This window comes from Palaemon carinicauda, chromosome 11 (assembly GCF_036898095.1).
Source record: "Palaemon carinicauda isolate YSFRI2023 chromosome 11, ASM3689809v2, whole genome shotgun sequence".
In the NCBI taxonomy this organism is placed as follows: domain Eukaryota; kingdom Metazoa; phylum Arthropoda; class Malacostraca; order Decapoda; family Palaemonidae; genus Palaemon; species Palaemon carinicauda.
In genome coordinates, this window is record NC_090735.1 from 60,124,761 (window position 1) to 60,134,760 (window position 10,000).

A 10,000-nucleotide genomic window follows, 5' to 3' on the forward strand; every position below is an offset into this window, starting at 1 on the left:
TATATATATATATATATATGTGTGTGTGTGTGTGTGTGTATATATATGTATATATATATAAATATAAATATATATATATATATATATATATATATATATATATATATATATATATATATATTATATATATATATATATATATATATATATATATATATATATATATATATATATGTGCGTGTGTGTGTGTGTGAGTGTATGCGTGTGTGAAAAATATAAATCACAAATGGAACTTTATATGCAAAGTCGGTAATGAGCTATTATTGTGGAATTCGACAGGAATGTGTACAGCAAAGTTGGAATGAACTTTTATATCTCTCGATAGCTGATTGTTAATGTGTACTATTGTAATTGTTTCGACTCGAGAGGAATAGGTTCGAATCCTGGCCCAGCCAAGCATAAATTCAATCTTCAATTCCATCAGTGGTTAATATATGTATCTATGAAAGTCATGTTTGTTATCGACAAATAACTTAATACTCTATATATATATATATATATATATATATATATATATATATATATATATATATGTATATATGTATATATATACATATATATATATATATATATATATATATATGTATATATATACATATATATATACATATATATATATATATATATATATATATATATATATATATATATACAGTATATAGTATATATATGTATATGTATATATACAGTATATATATATATATATATATATATATATATATATATACATATATATATGTATGTGTATACCGGTATATATGTATATATATATATATATATATGTATATATATATATATATATGTGTGTGTGTGTGTGTATGCCCGTATAAGTATGTGTACATGTGAGTGTGTGTAAGTGTATGTGCATGATTAGATGTCGTAGCTTGGCGTTGCCTTGGGCTTATATTCGCAAGGACCTCAGTACGATCATGGTCTGGTGCCCCTTTGACTACCAGCTGCGAACGGGTACCAGCGTCATCTGGAATTCTAAGATCAGAGAATGTGGATAAGAATCTTACCCCCGGAGGACTTGCTGAGATCCGGAAGGCTGTACGTTTTCCAGTGTCACCCCCTCGGGTGGGGAAAATGACATATAGCGAGCAAATAATTCTATATGTATTTATTGCATGTATAAATGAGTCAGGTGACCATGAAACTGATTATCGAATGTGTTTATTGCTAATACAAAGAAAAATTCATGGATATTTGTTGGGTAATTTGGTGCGTACAAATCTCCATATATACATACATAGATACACACACACACACACATATATATATATATATATATATATATATATATATATATATATATATATATATATATATATATGTGTGTGTGTGTGTGTGTGTGTGTGTGTGTGCGCGTAGATAACAGAGCAACGGAAAGAATAATGATGGGAATAACACTAAGCGACAGAAAAAGCAACATGGATATGAGGGCAAAACTAATGTAGAGGATATTCTAACAACATGTAAGAAAAAGAAATGGACATGGGTAGGACATATTATGAGAGTGGCAGATAACAGATGGGGATTAAGAACAACAAAATGAGTCCCTATAGAGTGCAAAAGAAGCAGAAGGAAGAGAAGACAATGGATTGATGAACTAAGAATATTTGCAGGTATAGTTTGGCATAGAAAGACCAAAAAACAGACGCGAATCGAAGGACATATTCTGAATCATGCCATCAGTAGATATTTATCACCAAATATATTCATAGGTACATACCCTGAGCTGGGGTATATGTTAAATACATATAAAATGTACTCAGAAGGTGCATACCTCCGCCAAACGGATACGGTTAGTTGGGATCAAAACGAAATCTTACCCATAGCCAGACTTACTTAGCAAAAGTGAATAAGTGATATGATTTTCTTTTAACTATTCCAGTTTCAGAAGTCTATAGCATTTGCGAGGAAAAGGTACTTCTGGACAAAAATCGTAGTCTTATCTCTTCCAGATTACATTCCTATGTCTCCCAAAATCTCTTCACTTGTTGATAATAACAATGCTCACCTCTGATAAGAGTTTTCTGCACACAGGCATTAGATATAAAATTATAAATTTTCGTGGTAGATGAAAACGTAATTAAAATAACAGAGTCGTACCGAAGAGGATCTTATAAGAAAGTAAATGAGAGAAATAAAATGTTGCCAAACGAATTGTCAAAATAAATCTATAAATTCAATATGGGTTTTGATCTACCGGTCGATCATAACTCTCTTTACCCATTAGGAACATTCTACGCAACACGATAACATTGCCAGCAGCAACATTGCGACATCAACAACAGGCAATATGATTTACACTTGAACGCATCTTACATTCAAGTGTAATGCCTGGCAATATTGCAGCCCTAAGGAGGCTGTCGTTGCAAGATTAATATCAGCTTGCTGTTCGCTATAAAAGCAGCCTTGTTAATAAATTAACCAAATGTTGATATCGTCCACCAAGGGTCTGGTGGAGTGTTCTTACATCGCTCAGCAGTCCAATATGAGGAATGAATGTTACGCAGACTCGAGAAAATTAAAATCTATTGTTATTTTCGTTTCACTACAAATGAGAAATTTCATAATGCCAGGAATTGAAATACAAAAGCGTTTTTTATCCTTAATATGTAGATTCATAGAACTTATTGTCAGAGCTATCTTGAAAGCATGAAAACATTATATATATTTCTTCATAAAATGGAAAATCCTGTTCTTGTTCCTAAATTCTGACAATTCTAACCTATTATGTTCCACAATGATTGACAGACGTCTGGGGTACGCTGCAGAAACACATTAAGCTCTTCGCAATTTTAAGAGCTAATAAAAATCACGTTTTAGAAAATTATGCAAAATTCGTTCGTGGCTTCTTCAATATATCTTGATTTACTTTAGTAAAAAGATGTCGTACAGAAATTGGCCTTTCTGTATATAACATTTCCTTATGCAAAAATTACTCACTGAACAAAGGATATTAAAATTTTAATGGTTGAGGTGAAATCATTTTATTTTACATTATAACATAAATGAGTCTTTCATTTCAGCATTAAGGAAATAATTAACTCTTGACATTTTCCATGTTAATGACATTCGTCAGGGGAGCGGAACATATTATCTGGATTAAATAATTTATTCAAATAAAAATACCTTCATCAACCACCAAATGAAATGAAGTTGATGTCCCTCGGTATCCTGAGGAAGCTTCAACAATTTCTGCAATTCCTACAACACCATTAATCAGCATCCTACGCCGCAATGTCCTCGTTAGTGCCATAACTTTTCAAAAAATCCTTCGGAGTCCTTCAAGGAGTCGAAAATTCGGTAAACATCCCTGAGACCCTGACTGAGGAAAATACCATCTTAGATTCTCAAGTTTAAACTTTTCCTTCATTTTCCGAAGGCAGGGAAAACCTCGTCGAGGAATAAGTCGTGTAATTAAAGATTAAAGGGATAAAGTCCTTTGCCAGATTACCCAAGAGAGAGAGAGAGAGAGAGAGAGAGAGAGAGAGAGAGAGAGAGAGAGAGAGAGAGAGAGAGAGAGAGAGAGAGAGAGAATATTTTGGTTCTTAAACTATTTTTTTGTTGTTTTAATTTTAGCTACCTATCTATCTCTATCTATATTGCACTTTGGAAAACGAATGATTAGAAATATGGCTTTTATTAAATAACTCTGGTACACATTAATACAGTGACTCTTCAGTACTAGCCATAACTAGTCAAGACGAAAGTTGAGCCTGAAGAAATATTATAAGTGAGAGCATATAATTCCTAAGTTAGATAATTAAGAACCAAGGTACCATAAAAAAATTTAGAGGTTTTGTTGCTTATTGGATGAGGAGGGAGATTTAGTTACCCATATGTTTATGATGGGAGGTTCAATGACCTAACTGAAAATTTTGGGAGATTATGTTGTCTATAGGAAAAGAGGGGAGGTTCAGTTGCCAAAATGAAGAAGATGGAAGCTTCAGTTGCCCAAAATGAGAGAGTTGGGAGACTCAGTTGCAAAAATGAAGATTGGAGGTTCAATTGCTCAAATGAAGAAGATTGGAGGTTCAGTTGCTCAAATGAAGAAGATGGAAGCTGCAGTTGCCAAAATGAAGGAGATGGGAGGATCAGTTGCCCAAAATGAAGATTGGAGGTTCAGTTGCTCAAATGAAGAAGATTGGAGGTTCAGTTGCTCAAATGAAGAAGATGGAAGCTTCAGTTACCCAAAATGAAGGAGATGGGAGACTCAGTTGCCCAAAATGAAGATTGGAGGTTCAGTTGCTCAAATGAAGAAGATTGGAGGTTTAGTTGCCCAAATGAAGAAGATTGGAGGTTTAGTTGCCCAAATGAAGAAGATTGGAGGTTTAGTTGCCCAAATGAAGAAGATTGGAGGTTCAGTTGCTCAAATGAAGAAGATGGAAGCTGCAGTTGCCAAAATGAAGGAGATGGGAGGATCAGTTGCCCAAAATGAAGATTGGAGGTTCAGTTGCTCAAATGAAGAAGATTGGAGGTTTAGTTGCCCAAATGAAGAAGATTGGAGGTTTAGTTGCCCAAATGAAGAAGATTGGAGGTTCAGTTGCTCAAATGAAGAAGATGGAAGCTGCAGTTGCCAAAATGAAGGAGATGGGAGGATCAGTTGCCCAAAATGAAGATTGGAGGTTCAGTTGCTCAAATGAAGAAGATTGGAGGTTTAGTTGCCCAAATGAAGAAGATTGGAGGTTTAGTTGCCCAAATGAAGAAGATTGGAGGTTTAGTTGCCCAAATGAAGAAGATTGGAGGTTTAGTTGCCCAAATGAAGAAGATGGAAGCTGCAGTTGCCAAAATGAAGGAGATGGGAGGATCAGTTGCCCAAAATGAAGATTGGAGGTTCAGTTGCTCAAATGAAGAAGATTGGAGGTTTAGTTGCTCAAATGAAGAAGATTGGAGGTTTAGTTGCCCAAATGAAGAAGATGGGAGGTTCATTTGCACAAATGAAGAAGATGGGAGGCTCAGTTGCCAATATAAAGAAGATGGGCGGTTCAATTGCCCTAATGAAGAAGATGGGGGTTCAGTTGCCAAAATGAAAAAGATGGGAGGCTCACTTTCCAAAATGAAGAAGATGGGAGGTCCAATTGCCCAAATGAAGTAGATGGGAGTTCAATTGCCCAAACAAAGAAGATAGGAGGCTCTGTTGCCAAACTGAAGAAAATGGGAGATTCAATTGTACAAAGGAAGAAGATGGGAGGCTCAGTCGCCAATATGAAGAAGATGGGAGGTTCAATTTCCCAAAAGATGAAGATGGGAGGTTCAGTTGCCAAAATGAAGAGGATGGGAGGTTCAGTTGCCAAAATGAAGAAGATGGGAGGTTCAATTGTCCAAATGAAAAAGATGGGAGTTCATTTGCCCAAACAATGAAGATAGGAGGCTCAGTTGCCAAAATGAAGAAGATGGGAGGTTCAATTGTCCAAATGAAGTAGATAGTAGGCTCAGTTGTCAAAATGAAGAAGACGGGAGGTTCAATTGTTCAAATGAAGAAGGTGGGAGGCTCAGTTGTCAAATTGAAGAAGATAAGAGTTTCAATTGCCCAAATGAAGAAGATGGGAGGCTCAGTTGTCAAAATGAAGATAGGAGGTTCAATTGCCCAAATGAAGGTGGGAGGCTCTGCTCTCAAATGAAGAAGATGGGATGTTCAATTGTCCAAATGAAGAAGATGGGATGTTCAATTGTCCAAATGAAAAAGATGGGATGTTCAATTGTCCAAATGAAGAAGGTGGGAGGCTCAGTTGTCAAAATGAAGATGATGGGAGGTTCAATTGTCGAAATGAAGAAGATAGGAGGCTCAGTTGTCAAAATGAAGAAGATGGGAGGTTCAATTGTTCAAATGAAGAAGGTGGGAGGCTCAGTTGTCAAACTGAAGAAGATAGAAGTTTCAATTGTCCAAATGAAGAAGGTGGGAGGCTCAGTTGTCAAAATGAAGATAGGAGGTTCAATTGCCCAAATGAAGGTGGGAGGCTCAGCTCTCAAATGAAGAAGATGGGATGTTCAATTGCCCAAATGAAGAACGTGGGAGGCTCAGTTGTCAAAATGAAGAAGATGGGAGGTTCAATTGCCCAAATGAAGAATACAGGAGGACCAGTTGTCAAAATGAAGAAGATGGAAGGTTCAATTGTTCAAATGAAGATGGTGGGAGGCTCAGTTGTCAAAATGAAGATAGGAGGTTCAATTATTCAAATGAAGAAGGTGGGAGGCTCAGTTGTCAAACTGAAGAAGATAGGAGTTTCAATTGTCCAAATGAAGAAGGTGGGAGGCTCAGTTGTCAAAATGAAGATGATGGGAGGCTCAATTGTCGAAATGAAGAAGATAGGAGGCTCCGTTGCCAAAATGAAGGTGGGAGGTTCAATTGTCCAAATGAAGATGGTAAGGAGGCTAAGTTCCCAAAATGAAGAAGATGGGATGTTCAATTGTCCAATGAAGAAGGTAAGGAGGCTCATTTGCCAAAATGAAGAAGATGGGAGGTTCAATTGTCCAAATGAAGAAGAAAGGAGGCTCAGTTACCAAAATGAAGAAGATGGGAGGTTCAATTGTCCAAATGAAGAAGATAGGAGGCTCAGTTGCTGAAATGAAGATTGGAGGTTTAATTGTCAAAATGAATAAGATGGGACACTCAGTTGTCAAATAAGAAGCTGGGAGGTTCAATTGCCCAAATGTAGAAGGTGGGAGGCCCAGTTGTCAAAATGAAGAAGATGGGAGGTCAATTGTCCAAATGAAGAAGGTAAGGAGGCTCATTTACCAAAATGAAGTAGATGGGAGGTTCAATTGTCCAAATGAAGATGGTAAGGAGGCTAAGTTGCCAAAATGAAGAAGATGGGAGGTTCAATTGTCCAAATGAAGAAGAAAGGAGGCTCAGTTACCAAAATGAAGAAGATGGGAGGTTCAATTGTCCAAATGAAGAATATAGGAGGCTCAGTTGCTGAAATGAAGATTGGAGGTTTAATTGTCAAAATGAATAAGATGGGACACTCAGTTGTCAAATAAGAAGCTGGGAGGTTCAATTGCCCAAATGTAGAAGGTGGGAGGCTCAGTTGTCAAAATGAAGAAGATGGGAGGTCAATTGTCCAAATGAAGAAGGTAAGGAGGCTCATTTACCAAAATGAAGTAGATGGGAGGTTCAATTGTCCAAATGAAGATGGTAAGGAGGCTAAGTTGCCAAAATGAAGAAGATGGGAGGTTCAATTGTCCAAATGAAGAAGAAAGGAGGCTCAGTTACCAAAATGAAGAAGATGGGAGGTTCAATTGTCCAAATGAAGAATATAGGAGGCTCAGTTGCTGAAATGAAGATTGGAGGTTTAATTGTCAAAATGAATAAGATGGGACACTCAGTTGTCAAATAAGAAGCTGGGAGGTTCAATTGCCCAAATGTAGAAGGTGGGAGGCTCAGTTGTCAAAATGAAGAAGATGGGAGGTCAATTGTCCAAATGAAGAAGGTAAGGAGGCTCAATTGCCAAAATGAAGAAGCTGGGAGGTTCAATTGTCCGAATGAATAAGATAGGAGGCTCAGTTGCCAAAATGAAGAGGGGAAGTTCAATTGCCCAAATGAAGAAGGTGGTAGGCTAAGTTGTCAAATAAGAAGATGGGAGGTTCAATTGCTCAAATGTAGAAGGTGGGAGGCTCAGTTGTCAAAATGAAGAAGACGGGAGGTTCAATTGTTCAAATGAAGAAGGTGGGAGGCTCAGTTGTCAAAATGAAGAAGATGGGAGGTTCAATTGCCCAAATGAAGAAGATGGGATGTTCAATTGCCCCGACTGAATAGGAGGTACAGTTCGACAGTCCAGTAGGATGAGTAGGAGCTAAGGTTCAGCTGTCGACTGGATAAGAGAAGAGGTTCAGTTTCACGCTTATATAAGGCAAGATGTTCACTTGTTCACATCAGATGTGAAGTTATTTTAGGAGTAGAAGGTTGAAGAAAATTAATTCAGCTATGAATTAGAAATAAAAGGAAATTTTCTAGAAAACAAAAAAGATAGAAAACCATAAGCTCGGTATGCAAAAAAAATATTCATTATAAAAATACATTGCATTCCTTAGATAAATAAAACACTGACTAATTATGAAATGGGATTTGATTTCCATTATGGAAAAATACAGACATTATAGCATATCCTCAACCGTTTTTTACTAATAAAATAAACAATTAATTACAAAATTCCAAGAATTTGCCCTTGCTTTTATTCGTTCTTCATTTGTTTTTCTAATAAGATAAATAGTTAAGTATAATTTTCCAAGAATTTCTCTTTGATTTAATCGCTCTCCAGTTCTTTTTCTAATAAAATAAATAATTAAGTATAAAATTCCAAGAATTCACCTATGCTTCTAATCGCTCTTTATTTGTTTTTCTAATAAGATAAACAGTTAAATACAAACTTCCAAGAAATTCCCTTTGCTTTAAATCGCTCTCCAGTTGTTGTTGAAGCAAAACGCTGCTGGGATATTTGAGAACACATTTCACGCGCGTTTAGTTTCGCTCTCCGATTAATCTGCAGCCATGAACCGACCGCATTAATTTCGATGAATATATATTTTCCGATACATTAGGCACATTTCAAGGGTCATAACCCTTTCGAAATTCTTTTTCGACGGATCCTTATCCTCCAAAATCACCCCGAAACTAAGTCAAGAAGAGGAGAATGTAAGTAGTGTTCAAGCAGAACCTTCATTATGCATTTGGGATAGAAAGATTTTTATTTTGATGTTGTTACTGTTCTCAAAATATTCTAGTTTTCCTCGTTTCCTTTCCTCACTGGGCTATTTTCCTTGTTGGGGCCCCTGGGCTTATAACATCCTACTTTTACAACTAGGCTTATAGCTTAGCAAGTAGTAATAATAATAATAATAATAATAATAATAATAATATTAATAATAATAATAATAATAATAATAATGCTCAACTTTCCTTTGGGGTTTTGTACTCGTTTTTTTTTATAGTTTCAAGAGTCACGAATCTTGTTCGTTATTGTTCATGCATGAATTGACTTTGCATTCGAAATTGCAGATTGTAATGAGTAATTTCATATGAGTAAATTTATGTTCAATTGTTTTGTTTCTAATTTGGTAAGAAAATAAGATAAAATGATCCAGAAACAGGTTTTTGATAATATCTCGTGGTAATGAAGGTTGTTCAAACTGGCCTTTGAATTTGTTATTCAGTTTTGCATAAGAGATCGAATTTGGGTTATAAGAATTTTCTGTGCATTAATGGGCCCTCTCTCTCTCTCTCTCTCTCTCTCTCTCTCTCTCTCTCTCTCTCTCTCTCTTTTACAGTACATGCACCACTTAGACACAGAATGGGTGATAACCGGCTTTCCATTGAATAGTAGAATATGCTATACAGAGCAAGATTATCATATCAACGTTTTTAGCTGTAATGATATAAAAAGCAATTTATATATATATATATATATATATATATATATATATATATATATATATATATATATAGTATATATATAGTATATATATATATATATATATATATGTATATATATATATATATATATATATATATATATATATATATATATATATATATATATATATATATATATATCATCTCCTCCTACGCATATTGACGCAAAGTGCCTCGGTTAGATTTCGCCAGTCGTCTCTATCTTGAGCTTTTAATTCTATACTTCTTCATTCATCCCCTATATATATATATATATATATATATATATATATATATATATATTATATATATATATATATATATATATATATATATATATATATATATATATATATATATATATATATATATATATATATATATATATAAAAGCCTTCCTTCATAACTCTAAAAATAATTATATACAGACTCAAACGAATAACCATTGATGGGGTATCCAGGTGACATACCAACACCTAAGAGGAAGGGTTATAGGTATCAGAGCAACAGACTCCGTGTTAATCTCAGGAATTAGTTTCAGTTGGAATGAGGCAGCCTCTGGAATTGCTGATATCCTCAAAGTAAATCAGGAATCTTGGCCGC